Source organism: Arachis hypogaea, chromosome 19 (genome assembly GCF_003086295.3).
Source record: "Arachis hypogaea cultivar Tifrunner chromosome 19, arahy.Tifrunner.gnm2.J5K5, whole genome shotgun sequence".
Taxonomy (NCBI): Eukaryota; Viridiplantae; Streptophyta; class Magnoliopsida; order Fabales; family Fabaceae; genus Arachis; species Arachis hypogaea.
The window spans coordinates 91107503-91125477 of NC_092054.1; the positions used below are offsets into that span (position 1 = coordinate 91107503).

At 38.2% G+C, this 17975-nt stretch overlaps 1 non-coding gene across 1 annotated transcript; it reads right to left on the minus strand.

Annotated features, from left to right (window-relative positions):
* Positions 1 to 9888: 9888 nt before the first annotated feature.
* Positions 9889 to 9996, minus strand: LOC112780784 (small nucleolar RNA R71). The gene has a single exon (XR_003191600.1). It is a non-coding gene; the product is annotated as a small nucleolar RNA R71 (small nucleolar RNA).
* Between the last annotated feature and the right edge of the window lie 7979 nt (positions 9997 to 17975).

Consider the following 17975-nt stretch of genomic DNA (forward strand, 5'->3'; position numbering starts at 1 on the left):
AGCGCCAGAACCATGCTTTGTTCTGGCATTGAACACCAGACAGGTGCTTCCTCCAGGGTGTGATTTTTCTTCTGTTGTTTTTGATTCTGTTTCTAAATTTTTCGTTTATTTTGTGACTCCACATGATCATGAACCTAAGAAAACATGAAAAATAAAAATAAAAATAAAATTAGATAAATAAACATTGGGTTGCCTCCCAACAAGCGCTTCTTTAATGTCAATAGCTTGACAGTGGGCTCTCATGGAGCCTCACAGATGTGCAGAGCTTTGTTGAGACCTCCCAACACCAAACTTAGAGTTTGGATATGGGGGTTTGACACCAAACTTAGAGTTTGGTTGTGGCCTCCCAACACCAAACTTAGAGTTTGACTGTGGGGGCTTTGGTTGACTCTGCTTTGAGAGAAGCTTTTTCTGCTTCCTCTCCATGGATGCAGAGAGAGATCCTTGAGCTGTAAACACAAAGTTGTCCTTATTTAATTGAAGGATCAATTCTCCTCTATCCACATCAATCACAGCTCTTGCTGTGGCTAGGAAAGGTCTTCCTAGGATGATGGATTCATCCTCTTCCTTTCCAGTATCCAGGACTATAAAATCAGCAGGGATGTAAAGGCCTTCAACCTTTACTAGCACGTCCTCTACTTGTCCATAAGCCTATTTTCTTGAATTGTCTTCCATTTCTAATGAGATTTTAGCAGCTTGCACCCCATAGATTCCCAGTTTCTCTATTACAGAGAGGGGCATGAGTTTATCCCTGAACCAAGGTCACACAGAGCCTTAAAGATCATGGTGCCTATGGTACAAGGTATTATGAACTTTCCAGGATCCTGTTTCTTCTGAGGCATTGTCAGTTGATCCAGATCACTTAGTTCATTGGTGAACAAAGGAGGTTCATCTTCTCAAGTCTCAATACCAAATAATTTGGCATTTAGCTTCATGATTGCACCAAGGAACTTGGCAGCTTGCTCTTCAGTAACATCCTCATTTTCTTCAGAAGAGGAATACTCATCAGAGCTCATGAATGGCATAAGGAGGTTCAATGGAATCTCTATGGTCTCTAGATGAGCCTCAGAGTCCTTTGGTTCCTCAGAGGGAAGCTCCTTATTGATCACTGGACGTCCTAGGAGGTCTTCTTCCTTGGGATTCATGTCCTTCTCCTCTCTTGTGGGTTCGGTCATGGTAATTAATTCAATGGCCTTGCACTCTCCTTTTGGATTCTCTTCTATATTGCTTGGGAGAGTACTAGGAGGGATTTCAGTGATCCTTTTACTCAGCTGGCCCACTTGTTCTTCCAAATTTCTAATGGAAGACCTTGTTTCATTCATGAAACTCACAGTGGCCTTAGATAGATCAGAGACTAAATTTGCTAAGCTAGATGGATTCTGCTCAGAATTCTCTGTCTGTTGCTGAGTGGATGATGGAAAAGGCTTGCTATTGCTAAACCTGTTTCTTCCACCATTATTAAAGCCATGTTGAGGCTTTTGATCCTTCCATGAGAGATTTGGGTGATTTCTCCATGATGGATTGTAGGTGTTTCCATATGGTTCACCCATGTATTTTAACTCTACTATTGCAGGGTTCTCAGGATCATAAGCTTCTTCCTCAGAAGATGCCTCTAGAGTACTGTTGGATGCAGCTTGCATTCCATTCAGACTCTGAGAAATCATATTGACTTGCTGAGTCAATCTTTTATTTTGAGCCAATATGACATTCAGAGTATCAATTTCAAGAACTCCCTTCTTCATAGGCGTCCCATTACTCACAGGATTTCTCTCAGAAGTGTACATAAACTCGTTATTAGCAACCATGTCAATGAGTTCTTGAGCTTCTGCAGGCGTTTTCTTTAGGTGAATGGATCCACCTGCAGAAGTATCCAATGACATCTTTGATAGCTCAGATAAACCATCATAGAATATATCCAGGATGGTCCATTCTGAAAGCATGTCAGAAGGACACTTTTTGGTCAGCTGCTTGTATCTTTTCCAAGCTTCATAGAGGGATTCACCTTCTTTCTGTCTGAAGGTTTGAACATCGGCTCTAAGCTTGCTCAGCTTTTGAGGGGGAAAGAACTTAGCTAAGAAAGCCGTGACCAGCTTATCCCAAGAGTTCAGGCTGTCTTTGGGTTGAGAGTCCAACCATATTCTAGCTCTGTCTCTTACAGCAAAAGGGAAAAGCATGAGCCTGTAGACTTTAGGATCTACTCCATTAGTCTTAAGAGTATCACAGATCTGCAAGAATTCAGTTAAGAACTGAAAAGGATCTTCAGATGGAAGTCCATGAAACTTGCAGTTCTGCTGCATCAGAGAAACTAGCTGAGGTTTCAGCTCAAAATTGTTTGCTCCAATGGTAGGAATGGAGATGCTTCTTCCATGTAAATTGGAATTAGGTGCAGTAAAGTCACCAAGCATTCTCCTTGCAATATTGTTGTTTGGTTCGGCTGCCATCTCCTTTACTTGTTCGAAATTTTCAATAAGGTTGTCTCTGGATTGTTGTAATTTAGCTTCTCTTAGTTTTCTCTTCAGAGTCCTTTCAGGTTCTGGATCAGCTTCAACAAGAATGCCTTTTTCTTTGTCCCTGCTCATAAGAAAGAGAAGAGAAAAAGAAAAGAAGAGGAATCCTCTATGTCACAGTAAAGAGGTTCCTTATTGTTAGTAGAAGAAGAAAAGGAATAGGGGTGAAGAAGAATGAAGAATCCAAACACAAAGGTGATAATAGGAGCAGAGATGTGAGATGAAGAGAAGTATTAGTAGATGAATAAATAAATAGAAGGGGATGAGAGGAGGAGAGACTTTTCGAAAATAATTTTTGAAAAAGAGTTAGTGATTTTCGAAAATAGTTTTTGAAAAAGGTTAGTAGTTTTTCGAAAATTCAAATAAAAAATAAAATAATTAGTCTAATTAAGAAGAAATTTTGAAAAAGAGGGAAGATTTTTTCGAAAATTAGAGAGAGAGAGTTAGTTAGGTAGTTTTGAAAAAGGTAAGAAACAAACAAAAAGTTAGTTAGTTAGTTGAAACAAATTTTGAAAAGATAAGAAGTTAGGAAGTTAGAAAAGATATTTTGCAATCACTTTTATGAAAAAGGTAAGATAAGAAGATATTTTTGAAAAAATATGATAGAAATTCGTTTTCGAAAAAGATTTGATTTTTAAAATCTCAATTAATGACTTGATTCACAAGAAATCACAAGATATGATTCTAGAACTTAAAGTTTGAATCTTTCTTAACAAGTAAGTAACAAACTTGAAATTTTTTAATCAAAACATTAATTGATGATGTTATTTTCGAAAATATGATGTAAAATTAAGAAAAAGATTTTTGAAAAATATTTTTGAAATTTTCGAAAATAACTAAAAAAATTGAAAAAGATTTGATTTTTGGAAAAGATTTTAAAAAAGATAAGATTTTTTTAAATTGAAAATTTGATTTGACTCATAAAAACAACTAGATTTTAAAGATTTTTGAAAAAGTCAAATCTAATTTTCGAAATTTTAAGAGAGAGAAAAAAAGGGAAAGATATTTTTTTTATTTTTGAATTTTTAATGATGAGAGAGAAAAACATGAAAATTATGCAATGCATGAGAATTTTAGATCAAAGCATGTGATGTATGCAAGAATGCTATGAATGTCAAGATGAACACCAAGAACACTATGAAGATCATGATGAACATCAAGAACATATTTTTGAAAAATTTTTAATGCAAAGAAAACATGCAAGACACCAAACTTAGAAATCTTTGATGCTTGGACTCTATGGATGCAAGAATGCATATGAAAAACATCATACAACACAAAACAAGAAAACATCAAGATCAAACAAGAAGACTTACCAAGAACAACTTGAAGATCATGAAGAAAACTATGAATGCATGAATTTTCGAAAAATGCAAGATGAGTACGCAATTGACACGAAACTTATAACATGACACATGACCCAAACAAGAAACACAAAAATATTTTTTTTGATTTTTATGATTTTCTAAATTTTTTTGGAATTTTTTTCGAAAATTATTTTGAAAAAGGAAAATAAGGATTCCAAAATTTTTAATATGAATTCCAGGAATCTTATGCTTTTTAGATTAAAGCTCCAATCAAAGGGTCAGGCATGGCTTAATAGCCAGCCAAGCTTTAGTATGTAACTCAGACATGACACGCCTGACATGCCCTACACGGAAGAATTAGACAAGGCTTTACAGCCAGCCAGGTTTCCACATGCTTCATGAAACACTAGAATTCATTCTTAAAAATTCTGAAGAAAAATATATTTTTGAAAACATTTTTATTTTAAAATTTTTTTTTTCGAAAACAAAGGAGAAATTTTTGCAAGAATTTTGAAAAATTTTTGAAAATAAAACAAAAAGAAGATTACCTAATCTGAGCAACAAGATGAACCGTCAGTTGTCCAAACTCGAACAATCCCCGGCAACGGCGCCAAAAACTTGGTATGCGAAATTGTTACTCAGGTTGTGAATTATTGTTCGAAATTGATTCCCTGGCGATGGCACCAAAAACGGATGCACAGAACCATGGTCTAAACATATCTTCATAACTTCGCATAACTAACCAGCAAGTGCACTGGGTCGTCCAAGTAATAAACCTTACGTGAGTAAGGGTCGATCCCACGGAGATTGTTGGTATGAAGCAAGCTATGGTCACTTTGTAAATCTCAGTCAGGCGGATATAAAATAGTTATGGAGTTTTCGAAATTAATACTAAAATAAGGATAGCAATACTTATGTAAATCATTGGTGAGAATTTCAGATAAGCGTATGGAGATGCATTCATTCCTCTGAACCTCTGCTTTCCTGCTGTCTTCATCCAATCCGTCTTACTCCTTTCTATGGCTGGCTTTATGTAAGGATGTCACCCGTGCCAATGGCTACTTTCAATCCTCTTGGGAAAATGGTCCAAATGCTCTGTCACAGCACGGCTAATCGTCTGGAGGCATCACCCTTATCGTTGGTTGCATCCTATTCCTCTCTGTGAAAATGGTCCGATGCGCTGTCACTGCATGGCTAATCATCTTGGAGGTTCTCGATCATACTGGAATAGAATTTACTATCCTTTTGCGTCTGTCACTACGCCCAGCACTCGCAAGTTTGGAGTTCGTCACAGTCATTCAATCCCAGAGTCCTACTCGGAATACCACGGACAAGGTTTAAACTTTTCGGACTCTCATGAATGCCGCCATCAATCTAGCTTATACCACGAAGATTCTGATTAAGAGATCTAAGAGATACTCATTCAATCTAATGTAGAACGGAAGTGGTTGTCAAGCATGCGTTCATAGGGAATGATGATGATTGTCACGTTCATCACATTCAGGTTGAAGTGCGAATGAATATCTTAGAAGCGAAATAAGATGAATTGAATAGAAAACAGCAGTACTTTGCATTAATCTTTGAGGAACAGCAGAGCTCCACACTTTAATCTATGGAGTGCAGAAACTCTACCGTTGAAAATACATAAGTGATAATGGAGTTCATTGGTCTCGGCCCCAGAGGGGAACCGGAGTAACCAAGACTACGAATACAATGATAAAAAGTTCTATTTATAATAAACTAGTCACTAGGGTTTACAGAAGTAAGTAATTGATGCATAAATCCACTTCTGGGGCCCACTTGGTGTGTGCTTGGGCTGAGCTTGAAGTCTACACGTGGAGAGGTCATTCTTGGAGTTGAACGCCAGCTTTTGTGCCAGTTTGGGCGTTGAACTCCACTTTGCAACTTGTTTCTGGCGCTGGACGCCAGAATTGGGCAGAGAGCTGGCGTTGAACGCCAGTTTGCGTCATCTAACCCTGGGCAAAGTATAGACTATTATATATTGCTGGAAAGCCCTGGATGTCTACGTGTCAACGCAATTGGAAGCGCACCATTTTGAGTTCTGTAGCTCCAGAAAATTCATTTTGAGTGTAGAAAGTTCAGAATCCAACAGCATCAGCAGTCCTTCTTCAACCTCTGAATCTGATTTATGTTAAATTCACATTTCTAGACTGTGAAGAAGGACTGCTGATGCTGTTGGATTCTGACCTCCCTGCACTCAAAGTGGATTTTCTGGAGCTACAGAACTCAAAATGGCGCGCTTCCAATTGCGTAGGAAAGTAGACATCCAGGGATTTTCAGCAATATATAATAGTCTATACTTTGAACGAGTTTAGATGACGTAAAAGGGCATTGAACTCCAGTTCTACGCTGCTGTCTGGAGTTAAACGCCAGAAACAAGTCACAAACCAGAGTTGAACGCCAGAAATACGTTACAACCTGGCGTTCAACTCCAGAAAGAGCCTCTGCACGTGTAACATTCAGGCTCAGCCTATGCACACACCAAGTGGGCCCCGGAAGTGGATTTATGCATCAATTGCTTACTTCTGTAAACCCTAGTAACTAGTTTAGTATAAATAGGACTTTTTACTATTGTATTAGACATCCTGGATTGTATTTTTGATCCTGTGATCTCGTTTTGGGGGCTGGCCATTCGGCCATGCCTGGACCTTTCACTTATGTATTTTCAACGGTAGAGTTTCTACACTCCATAGATTAAGGTGTGGAGCTCTACTGTTCCTCAAAGATTAATGCAAAGTACTACTGTTTTTCTATTCAACTCAACTTATTCGGCTTCTATGATATTCATTCGCACTTCAACCTGAATGTGATGAACGTGACAATCATCATCATTCCCTATGAACGTGTGCCTGACAACCACTTCCGTTCTACCTTCGATTGAATGAGTATCTCTTGGATCTCTTAATCAGAATCTTCGTGGTGTAAGCTAGATTGATGGCGGCATTCATGAGAGTCTGGAAAGTCTAAACCTTGTCTGTGGTATTCCGAGTAGGACTCTGGGATTGAATGACTGTGACGAACTTCAAACTCGCGAGTGCTGGGCGTAGTGACAGACGCAAAAGGAGGGTGAATCCTATTCCAGTATGATCGAGAATCTCAGATCATTAGCCGTGCTGTGACAGAGCATTTGGACCATTTTCACAAGAGGATAGGATGCAGCCATTGGCAAGGGTAACGGCTCCAGACGATTAGCCATGCAGTGACAGCGCATCGGACCATTTTCCAGAGAGGATCAAAGTAGCCATTGACAACGGTGATGTCCTTACATAAAGCCAGCCATAGAAAGGAGTAAGATTGATTGGATAAAGGCAGCAGGAAAGCAGAGGTTCAGAGGAACGAAAGCATCTCTATGCGCTTATCTGAAATTCTCACCAATGATTTACATAAGTATTTCTATCCCTATTTTATTATTTATTTTCGAAAACTCCACAACCATTCTATATCCGCCTGACTGAGATTTACAAGATGACCATAGCTTGCTTCATACCAACAATCTCCGTGGGATCGACCCTTACTCACGTAAGGTTTATTACTTGGATGACCCAGTGCACTTGCTGGTTAGTTGTATCGAAGTTGTGACAAATTATGAATTGCGATTAGAGCACCAAGTTTTTGGAGCCATTACCAGAGATCACAATTTCGTGCACCAAGTTTTTGGCGCCGTTGCCGGGGATTGTTGGAGTTTGGACAACTGACGGTTCATCTTGTTGCTCAGATTGGGTAACTTTCTTTTCGTTTTCTTTTTAAAAAAATTTCTCCTTTGTTTTCGAAAAAAAAAATTTTTAAAATAAAAATGTTTTCAAAAATATATTTTTCTTCAGAATTTTTAAGAATGAATTCTAGTGTTTCATGAAGCATGTTGAAGCATGGCTGGCTATAAAACCATGTCTAAATTCTTTTGGACAGAGGTTTTGGATTAAAATTGAATGAATTACTCCCATATTCATGCTAAAGCTTGACTGGCTATTAAGCCATGTCTAACCCTCAGATTGGAGCTTTAGACTAAGATTGTAAGATTCCTGGAATTCATATTAAAAATTTTGGAATCCTTATTTTTCTTTTTCAAATGATTTTCGAAAAATATAAAATAAAAATACAAAAAAATCATAAAATCATAAAAATCAAAAATATTTTTGTGTTTCTTGTTTGAGTCTTGAGTCAAGTTGAAAGTTTGGTGTCAATTGCATGTTCATTTTGCATTTTTCGAAAAATCATGCATTCATAGTGACCTTCATGATCTTCAAGTTGTTCTTGGTAAGTCTTCTTATTTGATCTTGATGTTTTCTTGTTTTACATCTTTTCTTGTTTTTCATGTGCTTTTTTGCATTCATAGTGTCTAAACATGAAAGATTTCTAAGTTTGGTGTCTTGCATGTTTTCTTTGCATTAAAAATTTTTTCAAAAATATGTTCTTGATGTTCATCATGATCTTCATAGTGTTCTTGGTGTTCATCTTGACATTCATAGTGTTCTTGCATGCATTCCTTGTTTTGATCCAAAAAGAAAAGAGAAAAACATGAAAATGACGTTTTAATTTTTCTCTCATCATTAAAAATTCAAAAATCAAAAAAATATCTTCCCCTTTTTCTCTCTTAAAATTTCGAAAATTAGATTTGACTTTTTCAAAAATTTTTTAAAATCTAGTTGTTTTTATGAGTCAAATCAAATTTTTAATTTAAAAATCTTATCTTTTTCAAAATCTTATTCAAAAATCAAATCTTTTTCATTTTTCTTAGTTATTTTCGAAAATTATAAAAATATTTTTCAAAAATCTTTTTCTTAATTTTATATCATAATTTTCGAAAATAACATCATCAATTAATGTTTTGATTCAAAAATTTCAAGTTTGTTACTTGCTTGTTAAGAAAGATTCAAACTTTGAGTTCTAGAATCATATCTTGTGATTTCTTGTGAATCAAGTTATTAATTGTAATTTTTAAAATCAAATCTTTTTCAAAACTAATTTCAATCATATCTTTTCAAAAATATCTTCTTATCTTATCTTTTTCAAAATTTGATTTTAAAATATCTTTTCTAACTTCTTATCTTCTTATCTTTTCAAAATTGATTTTCAAATTTGTTTCAACTAACTAACTAACTTTTTGTTTGTTTCTTATCTTTTTCAAAACTACCTAACTAACTCTCTCTCTCTCTAATTTTCAAAAATATCTTCCCTCTTTTTCAAAAATTCTTTTTAATTAACTAATTATTTTAATTTTTGATTTTTTATTTTCGAAAATTACTAACCTTTTTCAAAAACTATTTTCGAAAATCACTAACTCTTTTTCAAAAATTATGTTCGAAATTTCCCCTCTCTCATCTTATTCTATTTATTTATTCATCTACTAACATCTCCTCACCTCACATCTCTGCTCTCCTCACCCTTGTGTTTCTTTCCTTACATTACATTCTTTGTCCCCTTTCTTTCTTCCACTCACACAGGGACTTCTATACTGTGGTATAAAGGATCCCTATTATTATTATTATTATTATTATTTTTTGTGCCCTCTTCTTTGTCATATGAGCAAGAGCAAGGACAAGAATATTCTTGTTGAAGCAGATCCAGAACCTGAAAGGACTCTGAAAAGAAAACTAAGAGAAGCTAAATTACAACAATCCAGCAAGCACCTTTCAGAAATTTTCGAACAAGAAGAGGAGATGGCAGCCGAAAATAGTAATAATGCAAGGAGGATGCTTGGTGACTTTACTGCACCTAATTCCAATTTACATGGAAGAAGCATCTCCATTCCGGCTATTGGAGCAAACAACTTTGAGCTGAAACCTCAGCTAGTTTCTCTGATGCAGCAGAACTGCAAGTTTCATGGAGTTTCATCTGAAGATCCTTTTCAGTTCTTAACTGAATTCTTGCAGATATGTGACATTGTTAAGACTAATGGAATAAATCCTGAAGTCTACAGGCTCATGCTTTTCCCTTTTGCTGTAAGAGACAGAGCTAGAGTGTGGTTGGACTCTCAACCCAGAGATAGCCTGAACTCTTGGGATAAACTGGTCACGGCTTTCTTAACCAAGTTCTTTCCTCCTCAAAAGCTGAGCAAGCTTAGAGTGGATGTTCAAACCTTCAGACAGAAAGAAGGTGAATCCCTCTATGAAGCTTGGGAAAGATACAAGCAACTGACCAAAAAATGTCCTTCTGACATGCTTTCAGAATAGACCATCTTGGATATATTCTATGATGGTTTATCTGAGCTATCAAAGATGTCATTGGATACTTCTGCAGGTGGATCCATTCACCTAAAGAAAACGCCCGCAGAAGCTCAAGAACTCATTGACATGGTTGCTAATAACCAGTTCATGTACACTTCTGAGAGGAATCCTATGAGTAATGGGACGCCTATGAAGAAGGGAGTTCTTGAAATTGATACTCTGAATGCCATATTGGCTCAGAACAAAATATTGACTTAGCAAGTCAATATGATTTCTCAGAGTCTGAATGGAATGCAAGCTGCATCCAACAGTACTCAAGAGGCATCTTCTGAAGAAGAAGCTTATGATCCTGAGAACCCTGCAATAGCAAAGGTGAATTACTTAGGTGAACCTTATGGAAACACCTATAATCCATCATGGAGAAATCATCCAAATCTCTCATGGAAGGATCAACAAAAGCCTCAACAAGGCTTTAATAATGGTGGAAGATACAGGTTTAACAATAGTAAACCTTTTCCATCATCCACTCAGCAATAGACAGAAAACTCTCAACAAAATACATCTAATTTAGCAAACTTAGTCTCTGATCTGTCCAAGGCCACTGTAAGTTTCATGAATGAAACAATGTCTTCCATTAGAAATTTGGAAGCACAAGTGGGCCAGCTGAGTAAAAAGATCACTGAAACCCCTCCTAGTACTCTCCCAAGTAATACAGAAGAAAATCCAAAAGGAGAATGCAAGGCCATTGAATTAATCACCATGGCCGAACTTGTGAAGGAAGGAGAGGACGTGAATCCCAAGGAGGAAGACCTCCTGGGACGTCCAGTGATCAATAAGGAGCTTCCCTCTGAGGAACCAAAAAAATCTGAGGCTCAACTAGAGACCATAGAGATTCCATTAAACCTCCTTATGCCATTCATGAGCTCTGATGAGTATTCCTCTTCTGAAGAGAATGAGGATGTCACTGAGGAGCAAGTCACCAAGTACCTTGGTGCAATCATGAAGCTGAATGCCAAATTATTTGGCATTGAAACTTGGGGCAGATAAACCTCCCTTGTTCACCAATGAACTAAGTGATCTGGATCAACTGACATTGCTTCAGAAGAAACAGGATTCTGGAAAGTTCTTAATACCTTGTACCATAGGCACCATGATCTTCAAGGCTCTGTATGACCTTGGTTCAGGAATAAACCTCATGCCCCTCTCTGTAATAGAGAAACTGGGAATCTATGGGGTGCAAGCCACTAAAATCTCATTAGAGATGGTAGACAATTCAAGAAAACAGGCTTATGGACAAGTAGAGGATGTGTTAGTAAAGGTTGAAGGCCTTTACATCCCTACTGATTTCATAGTCCTAGATACTGGGAAGGATGAGGATGAATTCATCATCCTTGGAAGATCCTTCCTAGCCACAGCAAGAGCTGTGATTGATGTGGACAGAGGAGAATTGATCCTTCAAATAAATGAGGACAACCTTGTGTTTACAACTCAAGGATCTCTCTCTGCATCCATAGAGAGGAAGCATAAAGAGCTTCTCTCAAAGCAGAGTCAAACAAAGCCCCCACAGTCAAACTCTAAGTTTGGTGTTGGGAGACCACAACCAAACTCTAAGCTTGGTGTCAAACCCTCATATCCAAACTCTAAGTTTGGTGTTGGGAGGTCTCAACAAAGCTCTGCACATCTGTGAGGCTCCATGAGAGCCCACTATCAAGCTATTGACATTAAAGAAGTGCTTGTTGGGAGGCAACCCAATGTTTATTTATCTAATTTTCATTGTTTTTCATGTTTTATTAGGTTCATGATCATGTGGAATCACAAAATAAATATAAAAATTAAAAACGGAATCAAAAACAGCAGAAGAAAAACCACACCCTGGAGGAAGACCTTACTAGCGTTTAAACGCCAGTAAGAAGCATGTTTTGGGCGTTCAACGCCAGAACAGAGCATGGTTCTGGCGCTGAACGCCAGAAATGGGCAGCATCTGGGCGTTTGAACGCCAGAAATGCACCCTGGAGAAGAGCTGGCACTGAACGCCCAGAACAAGCATGGTTCTGGCGTTCAACGCTAGAAATGGGCAACAAATGGGCGTTCAACGCCCAGAACAAGCACCAATCTAGCGCTGAACGCCCAGAGTTGTGTGCAAGGGCATTTTGCATGCCTAATTGGGTGCAAGGTTGTAAATCCTTGAACACCTCAGGATCTGTGGACCCCACAGGATCCCCACCTACCTCCACTTACTTCTTCTCACCCCTCTTTCACACAATCCCATAAACACTCTTCCCCAAAACCCTTCACCAATCACCTCAATCTCTCTTCCCCATCACCTCTTCACCACTCACATCCATCCACTCTTCCCCATAAACCTACCTCATAAACTCCACCTACCTTCAAAATTCAAAATCAATTTCCCACCCAAACCCACCCTAAATGGCCGAACTTACCCCCCCTCCCTTCCCTATATATACCCCTCCATTCTTCCTCATTTTCTCACAACACAACCCTCATTTCTCTTCTTGGCCGAAACACACCTCCCCCCTCCTCTCCATATTTTCTTCTTCTTCATCATCTATTCTTTCTTCTCTTGCTTGAGGGCGAGCAAAATTCTAAGTTTGGTGTGGTAAAAGTATAAGCTTTTTGTTTTTCCATTACCATTGATGGCACCCAAAACCGGAGAATCCTCTAGAAAAGGGAAAGAGAAGACAAAAGCTTCCACCTCCGAGTCATGGGAGATGGAAAGGTTCATCTCCCAAGCTCATCAAGACCACTTCTATGATGTTGTGGCCAAGAAGAAGGTGATCCCCGAGGTCCCTTTCAAACTCAAGAGAAATGAGTATCCAGAGATCCGACATGAAATCCAAAGAAGAGGTTGGGAAGTTCTAACAAACCCCATCCAACAAGTCGGCATCCTAATGGTTCAAGAGTTCTATGCCAATGCATGGATCACTAGGAACCATGATCAAAGTAAGAACCCGAATCCAAAGAATTATGTTACAATGGTTTGGGGGAAATACTTAGATTTTAGTCCGGAGAATGTGAGGTTGGCGTTTAACTTGCCTATGATGCAAGGAGATGAGCGCCCCTACACTAGAAGGGTCAACTTTAATCAAAGGTTGGACCAAGTCCTCATGGACATATGTGTGGAAGGAGCTCAATGGAAGATTGACTCCAAAGGCAAGCCGGTTCAACTAAGAAGACTGGACCTCAAGCCTGTAGCTAGAGGATGGTTAGAGTTCATACAACACTCCATCATCCCCACTAGCAACCGATCCGAAGTTACTGTGGATCGGGCCATCATGATTCATAGCATCATGATTGGAGAGGAAGTAGAAGTTCATGAAGTCATCTCCCTTGAACTCTACAAAATAGCTGAAAAGTCCTCCCCCATGGCAAGGCTAGCTTTTCCTCATCTTATTTGCCATCTCTGTTACTCAGCTGGAGCTTCCATAGAAGGAGACATTCCCATTGAGGAAGAGAAGTCCATCGCTAAGAAAAGGATGGAGCAAGTAAGAGAGCCCATTCATGGAGCTCAAGAGGCGCATGAAGCTCATCACCATGAGATCCCGGAGATGCCTCCAATGCATTTCCCTCCTCAAAACTATTGGGAGCAAATCAACACCTCCCTAGGAGAATTAAGTTCCAACATGAGACAACTAAGGGTGGAACATCAAGAACACTCCATCATCCTTCATGAAATAAGAGAAGATCAAAAAGCAATGAGGGAGGAGTAACAAAGACAAGGAAGAGACATAGAAGAGCTCAAGGACATCATTGGTTCCTCAAGAAGGAAACGCCACCATCACTAAGGTGGACTCATTCCTTGTTCTTTCATTCTCTGTTTTTCATTTTCTCTATGTTAAGTGCTTATTTATGTTTGTGTCTTCATTACATGATAATTAGTATTTAGTAACTATGTCTTAAAGTTATGAATGTCCTATGAATCCATCACCTCTCTTAAATAAAAAATGTTTTAATTCAAAAGAACAAGAAGTACATGATTTTCGAATTTATCCTTGAACTTAGTTTAATTATATTGATGTGGTGACAATACCTTTTGTTTTCTGAATGAATGCTTGAACAGTGCATATGTCTTTTGAAGTTGTTGTTTAAGAATGTAAATATGTTGGCTCTTGAAAGAATGATGACAAGGAGACATGTTATTTGATAATCTGAAAAATCATAAAAATGATTCTTGAAGCAAGAAAAAGCAGCAAAGAACAAAGCTTGTAGAAAAAAAGAAAAAAAAATAGCGAAAAAAATAGAAAAAAAAAAGAAAAAGCAAGCAGAAAAAGCCAAAAGCTCTTAAAACCAAGAGGCAAGAGCAAAAAGCCAATAACCCTTAAAACCAAAAGGCAAGGGCAACAAAAAGGATCCCAAGGCTTTGAGCATCAGTGGATAGGAGGGCCTAAAGGAATAAAATCCTGGCCTAAGCGGCTAAACCAAGCTGTCCCTAACCATGTGCTTGTGGCGTGTAGGTGTCAAGTAAAAACTTGAGACTGAGCGGTTAAAGTCAAGGTCCAAAGCAAAAAAAAAAAAAGAGTGTGCTTAAGAACCCTGGACACCTCTAATTGGGGACTTTAGCAAAGCTGAGTCACAATCTGAACTAGGAGAATACTGGAAAACAAAGTGCTTAGGGCCACGGCCAAGACTCATAAAATAGATGTGTTCAAGAATCATCATACTGAACTAGGAGAATCAATAACACTATCTGAACTCTGAGTTCCTATAGATGCCAATCATTCTGAACCTCAATGGATAAAGTGAGATGCCAAAACTATTCAAGAGGCAAAAAGCTACAAGTCCCGCTCATTTAATTGGAGCTATGTTTCATTGATAATTTCGAATTTATAGTATATTTTCTTCTTTTTATCCTATTTGATTTTCAGTTTCTTAGGGACAAGCAACAATTTAAGTTTGGTGTTGTGATGAGCGGATAATTTATACGCTTTTTGACACTATTTTTAGTATGTTTTTAGTAGAATCTGGTTACTTTTGGGGATGTTTTCATTAGTTTTTATGTTAAATTCACATTTCTGGACTTTACTATGAGTTTGTGTGTTTCTCTTTGATTTCAGGTATTTTCTGGCTGAAATTGAGGGACTTGAGCAAAAATCAGATTCAGAGGTTGAGGAAGGACTGCTGATGCTGTTGGATTCTGACCTCCCTGCACTCAAAGTGGATTTTCTGGAGCTACAAAACTCAAAATGGCGCGCTTTCAATTGCGTTGGAAAGTAGACATCCAGGGCTTTCCAGCAATATATAATAGTTCATACTTTGAACGAGTTTAGACGACGTAAAATGGCATTGAACGCCAATTCTATGCTGCTGTCTAGAGTTAAACGCCAGAAACAAGTCACAAACCAGAGTTGAACGCAAGAAATACATTACAACCTGGCATTCAACTCCAGAAAGAGCCTCTGCACGTGTAACATTCAAGCTCAGCCCAAGCACACACCAAGTGGGCCCCGGAAGTACATTTATGCATCAATTGCTTACTTCTGTAAACCCTAGTAACTAGTTTAGTATAAATAGGACTTTTTACTATTGTATTAGACATCCTGGATTATATTTTTGATCCTGTGATCTCGTTTTGGGGGCTGGCCATTTGGCCATGCCTGGACCTTTCACTTATGTATTTTCAACGGTAGAGTTTCTACACTCCATAGATTAAGGTGTGGAGCTCTACTGTTCCTCAAAGATTAATGCAAAGTACTACTGTTTTTCTATTCAACTCAACTTATTCCGAGTAGGACTCTGGGATTGAATGACTGTGACGAACTTCAAACTCGCGAGTGCTGGGCGTAGTGACAGACGCAAAAGGAGGGTGAATCCTTTTCCAGTATGAATGAGAACCTCAGATGATTAGCCGTGCTGTGACAGAGCATTTGGACCATTTTCACAAGAGGATAGGATGCAGCCATTGGCAAGGGTAACGCCTCCAGACGATTAGCCATGCAGTGACAGCACATCGGACCATTTTCCAGAGAGGATCAAAGTAGCCATTGACAACGGTGATGTCCTTACATAAAGCCAGCCATAGAAAGGAGTAAGATTGATTGGATGAAGGCAGCAGGAAAGCAGAGGTTCAGAGGAACGAAAGCATCTCTTTGCGCTTATCTAAAATTCTCACCAATGATTTACATAAGTATTTCTATCCCTATTTTATTATTTATTTTTGAAAACTCCATAACCATTCTATATCTGCCTGACTGAGATTTACAAGATGACCATAGCTTGCTTCATACCAACAATCTCCGTGGGATCGACCCTTACTCACGTAAGGTTTATTACTTGGACGACCCAGTGCACTTGCTGGTTAGTTGTATCGACGTTGTGACAAATTATGAATTGCGATTAGAAAACCAAGTTTTTGGAGCCATTACCAGAGATCACAATTTCGTGCACCAACGATCTTCAAACTCGCGAGTGTTGGGCGTAGTGACAGACGCAAAAAGGAGGGTGAATCCTATTCCAGTATGATCGAGAACCTCAAATGATTATCCGTGCCGTGACAGAGCATTTGGACCTTTTTCACAAGAGGATGGGATGTAGCCATTGACAACGGTGATGCCCTTACATAAAGCTTGCCATGGAAAGGAGTAAGTCTGATTGGAAGAAGACAGCAGGAAAGCAGAAGTTCAGAAGAACGAAAGCATCTCTATACGCTTATCTGAAATTCTCACCAATGAATTACATAAGTGTTTCTATCTTTATTTTCTATTTATTTATTATTTATTTTCGAAAACTCCATAACTATTTGATATCCGCCTGACTGAGATTTACAAGATGACCATAGCTTGCTTCATACCAACAATCTCTGTGGGATCGACCCTTACTCACGTAAGGTTTATTACTTGGACGACCCAGTGCACTTGCTGGTTAGTTGTGCTAAGTTGTGAAGTTATGTTTGGACCATGGTGTTGTGCACCAGTTTTGGCGCCATTGCCAGGGAGAGAACGAACAACAAATTTTACAACCTCAGAGTAACAATTTCGCATGTATCACAAACGTTTTAGTTGTCACAAGTAACAAATCCCTTAAAAATTGATAACCGAAGTATTTAACCTCGGGTCGTCTTCTCAAGGAACTGCAGGGAGGTGTTCTTATTATTAGTTATGAGTCTTGTAAATTGGGGTTTTGGAGTTTGGGCAATGGGCACAGATATAATTATAAATTAAAGCAATAAAAATAAATAAGAGATTTTATGTAATTAAATAAAAAGCCTTGATTAGGAGAGATTAATCGGAAGTTCTATCCTTGTTGGATTTTTCTCAAGATCAATTGATAATTGAAGGTTGCTTCTACTTAGTTATCCTTTACCAAGTAAAGTAAAAGAAAGTCAAGTAAGTTGGAAGTCTACTTCTATTCACAAGTTCTAATCCTCTCCCTTGGGAAGGATTAGCGTTAGTGACTAGAGAGCCAGCCAACAATAAACCCAATTACAATTTAACTCTTGAGTAATTCAACTCAAGGGTCTCCAAATATTAATCAACTCCAAAATCAAGTTAGGATCTAACTTAGAACATCAATTAATAACAAATAATAGAAGAAGTGATAAATCTGAAATACCTCAATTGCATTAATAAAAGAAAATCATATGTAACATGGAAAAGTTCATAAATTAAATTGGGAAAATAAATAAAAGGAACTTTGAACATGTGATGAAGAAGAAATAATCCTAATCCTAAAGCTAAATCCTAAGAGAGAGGAGAGAACCTCTCTCTCTAAAAACTACATCTAAATTATTAAAAGTGAATAATGAGCTGATGATTGTGAATGGATGCATTCTCCCACTTTATAGCCTCTAATATGTGTTTTCTGGGCCGAGAACTGGGTCAGAAACAACCCAGAATTCGCTGGTTTCGAATTCAAACACGCTGGTTTTTTCGCCACTGCAACGCGTCCGCGTGGAGCACGCGTTCGCATTTCCTAGCGTTAGAGCAAATATGGCATATTATATATCAAATTGAAGCCCCGGA